This window comes from Corvus moneduloides, chromosome 10 (assembly GCF_009650955.1).
Source record: "Corvus moneduloides isolate bCorMon1 chromosome 10, bCorMon1.pri, whole genome shotgun sequence".
Lineage (NCBI taxonomy): Eukaryota > Metazoa > Chordata > Aves > Passeriformes > Corvidae > Corvus > Corvus moneduloides.
In genome coordinates this window covers 19,086,205-19,099,290 of record NC_045485.1, presented here as the reverse complement: position 1 = coordinate 19,099,290, position 13,086 = coordinate 19,086,205, and the positions used below count along the sequence as shown (strand labels likewise).

At 50.4% G+C, this 13,086-nt stretch overlaps 1 protein-coding gene across 2 annotated transcripts in view; it reads right to left on the bottom strand.

Annotated features, from left to right (window-relative positions):
- The window catches only part of DVL3 (dishevelled segment polarity protein 3), a 33,472-nt gene that overhangs the window by 16,018 nt on the left and 4,368 nt on the right, over positions 1-13,086 (bottom strand). The window lies entirely within an intron of this gene.

Sequence of the window (13,086 nt, the reverse complement as noted above, 5' to 3'; positions counted from 1 at the left end):
GCTCAGCAAAGGGCTGTCCCACAGGGTGAAAGGCAGCACGTCGACAGCCCTTTGCTGGCAGCTGGCACTCACCATCCCTGACAAAACTGGAGAGCCAGCAAAGGGACTGCACAAAGGCTACCCATCCCCAGAAGGCACAGATGAGGAGGTCACGGTTTGAGCAGTCTAATCCACTCCCAGGATGTGTGTTAATTCCTCTTGCACAGATGGGGAAGCAGGAAAAGCAGGAAAGGAGCAGTGATGATGGATTAAAACCCTGCTAGCTTAACGCTTCTTCAGCATGTTCTGTGCCAGCCTCTGCCCAAAGCCCCTGCAGCTCAGATGAATGCCAAACACAGGCAGTCCCCCTGGGACCCACCCTCTTTGGTGCCCACACCAGCCCTTTCCAATGCAGGCAAGTTGTCGTCTTCTCACTTCCAAGTGCGCGCACACACAAACCCTGCCCTGGCTGCGCTAGCAACCATTCATACTGTCGCCAGCAGCCTGGACTGCATCCAATTCCTAGAGAGAACTTCAGGCAGAGCCAATGTTCAGTGCTACATGCTGCCTGATCAGGGACACAGAGCCCTGCCTGTGGGTGAAAGGACAGGGTGATACATTTGCTTGGTCAAGGTGACCAACCTCTCAGCACAAGTCAACTATTCCACTTTCAGTGGGGACAGAGGAAACCAACCCCAAGACCCGCCCATTCAGCCTCAGCTGCAATGCCTGATGAAGAACAAGCTCCCTCTGTCCTGAGAGCTGGTCCCTCCTCACTCTTATTACCCTGTGGCTGCCCCAGACATCCCAGGGGTCAGCTCCACCCCGGAGCAGTTTTCTCCCTCCTTCCCCAGCCACACGTTATTTATCACTATTTATCACCCAGATGCCAGAGCACAATGGATTATATATTTAGACTCTACAGAGCAAAAACTGATAGTGCTGGAGTCAGGCACATGCCGAGCAGGAGTATCTCTGCAGCGCTGCTCACATCTGTCAACCCTCACACCATCCCAGCTATTCGTGCCCTGCATTCCTTTCCAGCCTCAGCCTGAACTGCAGCCTTCCTCCTCCACTCCTGTCCAGCCTCAGCCCGAGCTGCAGCCTTCCTCCTCCCACCTCTCACCACTCTTCCAGTCACACTTCTCGCACGGACACGACCGCAGGTTCACACGTCAGAAGCCACTGAGCGAGCAGCCTCTGGGGGAGCTGTGAGCAGTGCCACGTTTCTGCTCCACGCTTGCACGGGGAGGCAGCCATGAGATGAAACTGCCCCGCGGATGTGCTGGCAGGGAAAACCATCCCGTGAATGTGCTGGGAACAGCCCCCACCTGATGGGGTCTGAACCCGGGAATCCTGAAAGAGCAGACTCAGGAGGAGTTGAGGCCCTCTCGGTTCTCACCAAGCCTTTCCTTTTGGCTGGAGCCACCAGAGCCCACGGAAAACATCTGCCCAAGGCTGATTTCAGAGGGACTGCTTTGAGTTTATTGTCAGGTTTTGAACGTTCCCATGTCCTGCTGGGGGCTGGGCACAACACAGCTAAGAATGGTTGCCAGGAAAAAACCCTTTTATGTGGAGGCAATCCGAGCCTTGCCCAGGCGAGTGCAAGTCCAGGACCCTCGGTGTAGCTGCCCTGCCCAGAGAATCTCCCTGCAGCCGGCCACTCACCGGCCCCCTTCCCATCCTGGGGCCAGCAGACATGTTGAGGCCAAGCTGCAGCTCAGCGCCTGGCCCGCAGGCCCAGCGCTCCCCAGCACTCATCTGCCTTGAATTTTCCAACAAAGAGACCTGCGGGAGGGAGGAAGGAGGGAGGGTTACAGGGGAGGCAGGCCGAGTGGGCGGATGATTCCACCGCCATCCCCAGTGACACGGGGCCAAGCCGGGGGAAGGAGGAGGAGGAAGAGGAGGAGGGGACGAGGCTCTGGCTGAGCAGGAGCCCGGCTGGGGTGTGTGGAGGGGGCTGCCAGGGCTGACACAAGCAGCACATCTGCTCCCATGCAGCTGGGGGAGGGGAAGGGACAACCCCGGCAGCAGGGAGGGAAGCAAAGGAAACCCAGCTCCATCCCTGGCTCCATCCTTACCCTCCCACCAGCTCCTCCTCTGGAGCCGGCAGACCCTCTCCCCACAGCCTGGGAAGATGCCACGCTCCCAGTTTCCCTCCCGCTGCCTTGCCGGCAGGAGCAACTGGCAGCCTGGAACACTGGATGCAGAGGCGGGTGAGGGACAGGCAGGCAGACGCTGCCTTCTCCAGGGAGTTCCAGCCCAGCTCAGGAAATTAGAGGGTATTTTATATCACAGAGTCATGTCCTAGGAATGAAGGGAAGGTGGGGAACAAGAGAGTGTGCACAGGAGAGAAAGGCGGCCATAAACCCCAAGCTGCGGAGACGGCTGTGCCGTGTCAGACCCCGGCTGCGCACACATCACCAGCGCAGCTGCTGTGCTCCAGCCTCCTCGTTTCCCCTCGGTGGCCTCCAGCCTGGCTGAGGCTGCAGATACAAGCGAGTTTCTAGCTTCAGCCAGCTCTGGTCTCTCCTGAGCAGCAACCACTAGCCACAGCAAGGTCCCTGCAAAGAACTCAGATGGAGTAATACAAGCCCAGTGAAAGAAGAAATCCAAGAGGCACAGACAAAGGCTTCCACAGGATTTGAACCCCAGATTTGGAGGGAGGCTGGAGCTCAGCAGCAATTACTGCTTGTCTCTGGCAGTCCCCCAACTTGCCTATCTAAGGGCTTGCAGCGGGGAAAATACTCAAAGAGAAGAAATCACAGATGTGGTGGCAAACACAAAAGCTGAATCTGGCATCAGAGGGGTCAGTACCAAGAAGGGAGGTAGGGATGGGGACCTCTCAAGCAGGTTGGACAGCTTGATGGCCAGGATGAAAAGTAGGGGATGTGCAAAGATTGAGAAGACAACTGAGCAGTGACAATTTCACACTAAAAAGATACAAAGTTAGTAGAGCAGATGCAAAAAAGTAAGACCTCCTCTGTTTAGTTCAATTATTACGAGGAAAGACCTTTACAGAACAGCAACATTCTTTCCAACAGCGCAAAGCCCAGAAATTCAATTATAAACTATCTTCTGTTACAACATTCCAGAAGTGCACAATTAGGTTGGTCATTCCTGTAACCTTAACAGCCCCCATCTCCTACAGCTCACAAAGGAAGAAAAAAAACCGAACCAAGCAAAAAAACATCAGGAGACACTTCTATCCAATAGCACAAGCTTCAGGGATTTACACACTAGAAATGTGATCTCATTTTCAAGACCTGTAGTACAGTCCCCTTAGGGCAGGGATGTCTTGCTTCCAAATGATTGTATAGATTAATAATGCTGCATAGCAAAAGGAAGCACCTTCATGTTTTACTACCCAAATATGAGCAGCTCCTGGCTCTAGAGCAAAATCCTCATCTCTTCTGCAAGATAATGCTGAAGCCACAGGGATGAGCTCTGCAGCCATTTCACCAGAAGAGAAAACTGGACAAAGCAATTCTCTAGGAAAGCTGGGATTTCAGATGGGAAATACGTGCCTGTTAGACTAAGCCCAGACATGATACATGTGCTTCCCACGGGGATATAATTCACCCAAGGGCTACAGGCCCAACCAAAGAATACACATGGCAGAGATCATACGTGTATTGGCGAGACCTTGGGCTTTGCAGGCAAACAGGATGCATCAAACAGGATTAGAGGATTTGAGCTGTCTGTCTCTGTAAGCCGAGGCACTCTTTGGGTCTCCCTCACAGTATTTTCACCTCCTGTGCAAAGAGGAGGAGTACAAATTGCATGACACTGGGGTGAGAAGGGCTCTCTGAGCATAAATAGACTGTCACTCTCCCATTTGATTTCCCTTCCAAGCCCCCAGACAGGGTATTCTGCACTGCTCCTCTATGCTGCAGCATGGGGTAAAAAGGGAGACACAGATCTGTAAATCTGGTTTAGTTCTGTCAAACCTTCCTCCCCAGAGGAGCTGCTGTCCTCCTGTCTGTCCCTGCACCCCGCGTGAACATGAGCTCCTTTGCAGCACTGTCTTTACCTGGTGTGCTTTTTAAGAATCAAGAAGCACAAATCAGCTGTTAGCAGCTGTCTTACTACCACAGCAATAACACACCTCTGCATTTGAGCTGGAAAGGCCACCCCTGCCCTCCTAAAAAGTCCAGGGAGCACCACAAGGACTCCTCAAAGGTCATTCCATTTCAAGCTACTACCTGCACTCCTCATGAGCAGGCTCTTTCGTTTTCAGAGAATGGTTTGGGTTGAAAATGACCTTAAAGACCATTTAGTCCCAATCCCCCTGCTATGGGCCCACAGCCTCCCTCAACCATGCTCACTTCTGCTGCCCCACAGCCTCCCCATGCACCACCCCCAGCTTGCTGTGCTTGCTCCCCATGGTCAGTCAGGTAAGGGCTGAACAGACATCCAAGATGCCAATTGTTTTCCCTGAGAACCCCTCATCAACAAATCTGCAATCACTCCACTGGACAAACACCAGGACAAGCAGAGCCCCTAAGTTTGGGTTATGCTTGGCTCCAGCTGGACCTGTGCTCAGTCCTACAGGCATCACTCGGTGGGAGATGACAAAGATCAAACCTCCTGTTCGCCTAGCCCACAGACTGGAAAAGGAATGGCATTTAGGAAGGAGCCACCCAGCCTCAGAGGCCTGCCCAGGAGCAGCACTTATCAAAGCAAAGCTACAGACTGATTTCACGGGGAGCCCAGAGCCCTGGCGGCCCCTCCCGCCTTGATCCCAGAGTGACCATCTGGCTGCAGCCCTGCTCTGCAAACAAGCCCAACAGGCCTGTCCTCCACCGACCGACCGGCAGCAGGAAGCTGCACGGAGACTGCAGGAGGCACCTCTACGCTAATTAATCCTGCCCTGCCCAAGAGATGCTTCCAAACTCCGGAAGGACATTTACAGACATCATCAAAGGAAGCATTCTGCAGGCCCCCGAAGGTTCAGTGACACTTTCAGTCTCTTTGAATTGGAAATCAGGACAAACGGGAACTTCCAGCAGAAGCCCAGTCAGGCTCTTCACCCTGCTAGCTCAATTTCAGCTCTTCAATAACTAAAAGCTTCCACAGCCCAACACAAAGATACAAGACAAGTGCAGGGACTCACTGTGAGAAAAAAAAGATTTGAGGTTAAACATCTGCAGAAATGACCTTCAGGGAATGGAAACAATTCCACAGGTACAATAACAGTGGCCAAAAGCTGGGCTTGTATTCAGGATGGGAGAGGAAACAGGCCCAAAGAGGCCTCAGCCAGAGACGTGTATGAGACAGGGTAAAATCCTGATGTGGTTGCTGTGGTTCACACTAATGTTGTGAGACAGCAAGCACACCGGAGGAAGGAGGCTTGGTCTGCTGTGACACTTCGCTCCATCTGGACACAGACAACAGGAAGAGCCCACAAGGCAGAGCTGCAAAACAGCAGCTCCTGCCAACCGAGAGAAAAGGAGAGAGGTGAAAAAAGTGCAGAGGAGGAGGGTTTTTCTGGCTACTGCTGGTAAAAAAATGCAAAGGACACAACACCAGCTTATCAAGAAGCTTGTGAATGAGGTGTTTGGGCCCCACAGGGAGCTCCTTGCAAGTCCCCATGAGTGAGAAGTCACTCCCCCCCTTCCAGGCTGGCTAGAAGAGCAACAGCCTCCTCTGCAATGTCCAGGGACCTCACACTGGTTAAAACAACTGTGAGGAGCTGTAAAGAGCCCCAAGGGCTGCTGGGGGGACAGTGTGATGTTTGCACATACACCACAACCAAGGGAGAAGGCCATGACGCCTGTGAAGGCTCTGCATGCACCATGAGGAATGCAGGACCAGGCCTTCCTTTTCTGGCCCTCAGCTGAGGGACACCAAGTCAGTCCTGCTTTTTCTAACAGCAAGCGAGGCTCCTGCCAAGAAAGCGCTGCTGCTGTGGAATGTGCTGGGCCAGCAGTACAGCTCATTCCTGGAAAAGCATCAACTCAGCGGGAGAGCAAGGAGAGGAGAAGAGGGGGAAATTGGGAAGAGGGGGAGGGTGGGAAACAAAGTCTGAAAGCCTGGACTTCCACACCTGGGGAAGCACAGAGCGGTCTGCTCACCAGCACCCCCTCGTCACGGGCTGCCAGCACAGCAGCCCTGCCCAGCACCAGCCCTATGCTCTAGGACCTTTCTGCCAGCCAGATACCTCCAGTGCAGGTCTGCAACCACACAGACCAAGGCAGATGTCTGTGGGGAAGAGAAGCAAGGTTCATTTCCTCCCATTGTGTCAATAATTAATTTAATTTAATGACAGATCTCCACAAGGAGATGACAAAGCAGCCTCCACATGCGTCTTGTCCTCAAGACACTGACCAGTTCACATTGCTCTCTCCTTGCACAAACAATTTTGCAAGAGTCTCCCCAGGAAACTGGCTTAACCTCCTACCCGATGGGAAGGGGTCTTGAAGCATGACAGGCTGTAGATAGCTGCACCTACTCTGCACATCCAGCTGGGCTGCCATCAGCAACAGCTTTGCTAACTGGGTCTGCAAGACATACAGAGAACCCCCATAAAACCAATAGGCAGTTAATAAAGCTCACAACTAAGTTTCACCACAAAACATTTGCCAAAGACAATGAAAAGGACTCACGCAAAGAAGAGTCTTTCAGTGTTACAACAGCTGCATGGTGGCAAAGACAGAACTCTGTCCCTGATTCCAAGCTATTGCAGCACTCTGAAAAATGGGTAAACAGTGATACTACATCCCTCTGGTCCTAAAATGCAGGAGGCAGAAGAAAACATGAGTGGTCTGAACACTCATAAGAAGCATTTCTGACCATTGCTAGGCCAGGGACACACATTCTTTTTCTTCCTCATCTGCTTTTGATGGTGTCATGCAGGGGATGGTACAAAAAATTCCCTGTATAAAAAACCAGCAAATAGAGCACATTTTAGTAGCCTTTTATATACTTCATCAATTTCATTAACACCAGTCTTATTCACCAAACTCCATTCAAGACATAGGGCCAAACCCTTGAATACAACAAGTAACCTATCAAGCATCCTTTACCAGGCCAGCCAGGCTTGCCCTGCAGTCAGCAAATACTGTTCAACTGCTGGAAGAAAGAGACAAGAAAGGTGCTCCAGTCCTAACCAAACCAAGCATGGGCTGGCACACAACTTACTCGACTAGAGGTCCAGAAAGCAGATGAAAGCCATACAGGAGGACCCAATAAATCAATGTAAATTAAAAATCTTCATAGTTCCCATGAGGTCTTACCAGGACTCACCTCTACACCAGGAATCATCTTCCTTTTCAACAAAAGGGTAAGTTTCCCCTCAGCTTAGAAGAGGACAGTGTCTTGGATCACTATAGCATCAGATCCAACAGCTGCTTTTCTTTGACACTGTGAACTCCCAGGCCTGACTACAAACCCTTCTACATGGGACAGCTGAGTCACATCCAGCTCCAACACCATGCACACTAGCAGAGATGTTACACACCTCTGTGTTAATTAGGAACTGCCCCAAGGAAACCCGGAGCTCACCCTAAACTGATGCAGATGCTGACATCCTCAAAGTCCCCTGACACTTTCAGGATGCCTAGACAAGGAATAGTCTTAAAGAGTTTTCCCAAGTTTAAACTTTTGGCCCCAGCTGAAACAACACATTTTTAATCTAGAAGAAAAATCGACCTCACAGGACCCCCTTCAGGACCTAAAGGTGCATTTACCAGCTCTAGGTCTAAGGTAGGTTTGCCATAAGGGAGTCAGCTCCACACCCAGAACGATGAAAATCTACCCCTCTCAGAGCCACAAAAACCAGTAAGAAAACTCAAATGAACACAGTACAATAGCAAGACTTCATGCATTGAGGCCCTGTATGGACTTCCAGTATGGCCCAGCCCCAGCTGGGGCCACAGGCAAGTCTCTGTGTGAATGGCACTAAGATACTGGTTGAGCTAGGCAGGGCTGAATGAACTGGGACAGCTGGTTAGCTGTATGCAAACACAAGTATGGAGTTTGCATATCCATGACAGCTTCTGGAAAAAGCTTCAGTTTGAGAAGCTGCTGCGCCCTGGGGCCAACCAGGCAACAGCCATCGGCACTGCAGGAACTTTCTCCCTGCCCTGATGGCATCAGGCCACCCCAAAGTTGTCACCCGCTGCTGACACTGCTCTGGCTGTCAACAACAGCAGCACAGCACAATGCAGTGTAGAGGGGACAACCTATTTGCTTGCAGATCATGAGACACGAAAAGACCACGAGTAGGTGGGTCAGAGTAATGCTGAGAGAAAGAGTTGAAGCCCAGGTGAGGGCAGGTTACTGTGCTAACACCAGCTTCCCTGCTATAATAATCCATGCAGAGCCAAAGCTCCTGAAACACAGACCCCTGTGGCAGACTCTTGGCGTCCCCAGAACCAGCCTGCAGCCACCAGCAAACAAGGAAAAGCCCACAAACTCTGTTACCCAGACCTAGAATTCCCAGCCTATCACAGAGACAGCTGCCAGCAATCAGAGGGGCCACATAGCAAATAAATTCCTCTCCAAAGCCTAGGAGCAGGTCAAAAACCAGCAGAGGAAAGACCTTCCCACACGGCAGCCAGTGACAGCTCTCCCAGAAACAGAGCTTTGCTCCAAGTCATGTGAGGAAGCCCTTCCCACTTCAGGTTCTGTCTACAGCCAGGACCAGAAGGACAGACTCCCACTGCAGCAACTCAGTCACTGCTCACACTGCATGCTCTTTTCCTCCAGCTCTAACATCATAGCAAATTTTAGCCAACAAGACACAAGGACAGATACCCCAGTGAGGGGATAATCACCACAAAGGATTTAGTGGAGTAGGGTACCCAAATGCTGCTTCTGCTGCCTTCCATAGCGAGCTGTGACTGGAAAAACAACACCTCTGGCACGTCACCTTTAATAAATAACTGATACAACTACAACAGTCCCAACCCTCCACTGCGATACAGAATTACATGGCACAGGAAGGTCAGCACCAGGCATCTCTGCCTGCCAAAGCTTCCAGAGTTCCAGCCCATTCCTGGATGGGTTTAATGTTAGTGCTACAGTAGTAACAACACATCAATGGAAACAAGTGAAACCAAGAGCTTTGGGGCTCAGGAAAACACTAATGCTTCAACTCTGCAAGTTAATGCAGACCTCGGAGACAGTGATATTCACAGCCCAAAAGCTCACACTCTCTCCTAAGGCCACCAAGGCATTACACAGATAAGCACATGGACAAAGCAGACAAAGTCACAGAGATTAGACTAATTCCCCTATTTGTACCTTATTGAAACGCCTTCCAAAAAGCCTTTACAAAAGGCTTTGGTCCAAAAATTTCCAACGGCAGCCACCAGCAGGATTAAGTTTTACTTAACTTGCCAGCTGCTGCCTAACAAGCCAGCACCAGTGGGACAAACAGTAACACAGCCACGTGGTGCCACATCTCCCTTCTGGAAAACAACCATCCATCCAGCACAGGTCAGAAGGGCAGGCTCTGAATAACAAACAAGGGATGGAGAGAGGAGGAAATCAATAGAAACACCAAAAACACACAGCCCTGACTGCTGCCTCATCAGATGTGCAGCATGATGCAAAGCCAGTGCAACATGAAGGCAATTTCCGGCGGACTCAGTCTCTGCTGTGCTCTGCAAGCCCAGATCCTCTTCATGGGCTTTTACACAGATCAAATATCTTAAACCACAACATTGTTCTATCTGTTTGGATGCAGTCAAGGGTGGAGGAGTAGCAATTCATTACAGCAGGTACCCTCAGCTCAGAACAGTTCAGCAACTGCCATGCAGACATGGAAGAGGCTTCCCACCCCTTTAAGTACACTGAGCTCAAAAAGGACTTCAGGAATTTCAACTATGCTCCCTACACCTCTACACATACAGCTCTCAAGTCTAGATGAAGGGCCTGATGCCCACCCCTGACAGAGGATCGAAGCCAAACCCATCTGTGCAGCAGAAAAGCTCAGGGAAAACCAGATTTTCTTTGCTTATATTCACAGACCCTTCTTTCCTGGGCATCCCCACATGCATTGTGATGAGTAGCTGCCTCCACCTTCGAGAGTTCAGGCCTGCAGGGAGACCAGGAGGGAAAATCACAGGAGAAAGAGGCCAGGAGCATGATGGAGAAGAGGGACTTACTGAAAGCTCAGTCCTCCAAGCACATCAACCTTGGGCTCATGGACCATCTACCTCCACTCCTGCACACCAGCACCTTCCTTCTCAGAGTCCATTATGAAACGCTGCCTCCCCAGCAACATCCTGCTCTCACTGCAGCCACATAGGAAGGAGCATCACTGCTCACACTACCACCTGGAAGACCCAGTACCCACCCTGCGGGTGAGCCAATGTCTGGGATTTGGGAACAGCCAAAATCTAGATGAAATTCTAGAGTTCACTTTAGAAAAAAGATGTATTTCAGCAAGAACCAGAAAACTGAGCAGTGGGGCCACCACTATCATCCCATAACAACAAAAAACACTCAGGTCGTGACCCAAATTATGGTGGTTTATGACACACTTTTTATGGCATTTTGCCTTGACCTCCAAGACTGAGCCATGCTGGAACACAGCTGTACCACAGTCAGGGCACACGGATTTACTTTGCAGCAATTTCTGAGACGTCGAGGTAGGTTTTTGTTCTGTGCTGGAATTTGGAGGACCAGAGCCCTCCACATGATTTCAAAACACTGAACTGCACTAAAACAGCTGCATTCTCATGGCTGAGTAAAGGTTTCTTGACCTTTTTTCTTTTTTCAGAAATCACAAAAGAGGCTTAAAATTAAGAAACATTCCCATCAAACACATAACTGAAAACAATGCCTCTCCAAGAAAAATGCTGGCTTCAACATAACGCCACATTTTGGGAGAAAATACATTCAGTCAAAAAAAAATTCTGACCAGCTCTGGCTGCAAACTAGTTCAATAGCTGTTGTAAAGCTTCATTGTTTGCATAGTACAGACAAGGCCTTAGGGAAATTGGTCTGCAGCCTGATTTGGCTAACTTGGCTTTCCGAACGCCACCCCTGGGCAAAGAAACCAGGCTGTGACTGCCATCCAATGTGGCCTTCAGAGCACAGCTCCAACCACAACTGAGAAAGCTGGACACCTACAGAGTCAGTAATAGCTGGGTCTGAACAGCAGGACACACACGGCCAGGCGCAGACAATACAATCCAGGGAAGCAGGGAACACTGTTAACTAACCATCTCCATCTTCACCTCAGCCCTGGCACTGCTGTAGCCCCCACCACCACAACACTTGGAAACAGCCTCCAGCTGCAGCTCCAGCCAGAATCAGCTCCAGTGTCCATGGGCCACCCCTAGCACGGGCAGCATTACAGGAACTCCCCACCACAAATGCAGACGGTGGTTAGCAGCTCTCTGCCAAATCCTCAGCAGCTCAGGAGACAGAGGCACAGGCTGCAGTAACCTACATGCAAAATGTCTGAAATAACTGCTGGTGGGCCCTTGCTAACCAGGGCAGCTCACCTCACAGCAGGCACAGAAACACATCGTCTGGAGCACAACAGATGTGGCCTCTCGTGTAAAGTGCTGCCCTTCACATGGAAAAGACAGGGACTGACCACAAACTTTTGGAAAAAAGTGATGGCCACCTTCCAGTAAGGCCAATGCTGTCACTTAGACCACCACAAAGGACGTGAGCATGCAAGGGAGTTTTGTAGGCCCTTTCACTCACAGACTTCTTGCCAACCTCTCCCAGCAAGAAATTTATGCTGACATGGAAGCAGTCTCCACCAGGGGCATGGGACAGGCAAAGGTCTTCAGCAGACAGCAAAAGTTTCCAATTAAAAATAAATTTTTAAAATTTCCCAAAATCAAAATAAAACAACTCCCCCAACTCATGCTACAAAGAGCTGGCAGGAAAGGCAGGGGCACCATGCCAGTGCTCACCACTGCTTGGACACTGACACTGCTTATTAAGTTTAGGATCCCTTCCCCAGCTCCCAGCATTTCCAGCCAGAAGGACAGTCACTGCTGGCATCAATTTCAAAAAGACTCTGCAATAAAAATAAATCACTCGGCCTTTCAGAGAGCATCAACGCGTTTCCTCGTGCACATGTGCAGAGATGAGGCCGCCAAATACCAATGGCATCTGACCCCTACACTGGGAATTCCAGCAGCACCCGCTTTGTTCTGCCTCCAGAGCGTTGTCCTAATCACTGCCTCGTACCCAGCTTTGGAGAGCAGGTGATAATTAAGCAGGTCTGGATAAGATACTGGGCCAGTGATTAGTTGGATACCAATTTTCACTTCACAGCTGAGACCAAGGAATCACTCACCACAGCTCTGAAACTAAAATTGGAATGGAGACCCGCAAGAGGGAGAAACCAGCAGTGGTAGGAGGAACAGTACCATCCCACCACTGTACCTCAGACCACTGGTGTCCTCCCAGCAGAATCAGTAGGATGGGGAGGAGTGGTCCCCTTGCAGGAGAATGGGGCCTTTCTGCTCTCCAGTGTAGAAGAGGGGAGGTGGCCGAGTGAAGGTAAGTGAAATGATCACCAAAGTGATTTCTTTACAGGCAAAAGAAATTCAAACTTTCAGGCACACTTTATGGAAAGACAAGGCAGAACTTCAGGCCAGGTGCTAAGGGTTTACCTGGACATACAAACTGCACTCATTAAACTACTTCGAAAAGTTTAGCTTAAACTTTAGCATGCCCCTGTGGGAACACATTTTGATCGATAGAAAATGATCAGTATCAATTAGAAACAAAAAATGAATCAAAAGAAACCACAATTCAGCTGATACAAGAACATTCATAGAAGTTGTACCAGATGAAAAGACAAATCCGTAGTTCAGCTGAGGCAAACATACACAATACCTGGCTGGTAAGAAGGCCACGCTGCCCAGGTACATTTCTCATGAGGGACTTGGGTAGGAGACAACACTTTACACATGACTGAAGCTCATGTCCCAGCAAACTACAAACTACAGACCATCAGCATGCTTGTGCCCTTCCCAACTGCACAGGTGGCCAGAAGAATTTACAGTCCTATTCTTGCAGCACCTCTAAGGAACTGAGAGCTCTGTCATGCTAAGATCCACACAAATGTTTGCCCAAGAAGTTCCCAGTGTAAAGTGGACAAGACAAGGCACAGCTGGAAAATCC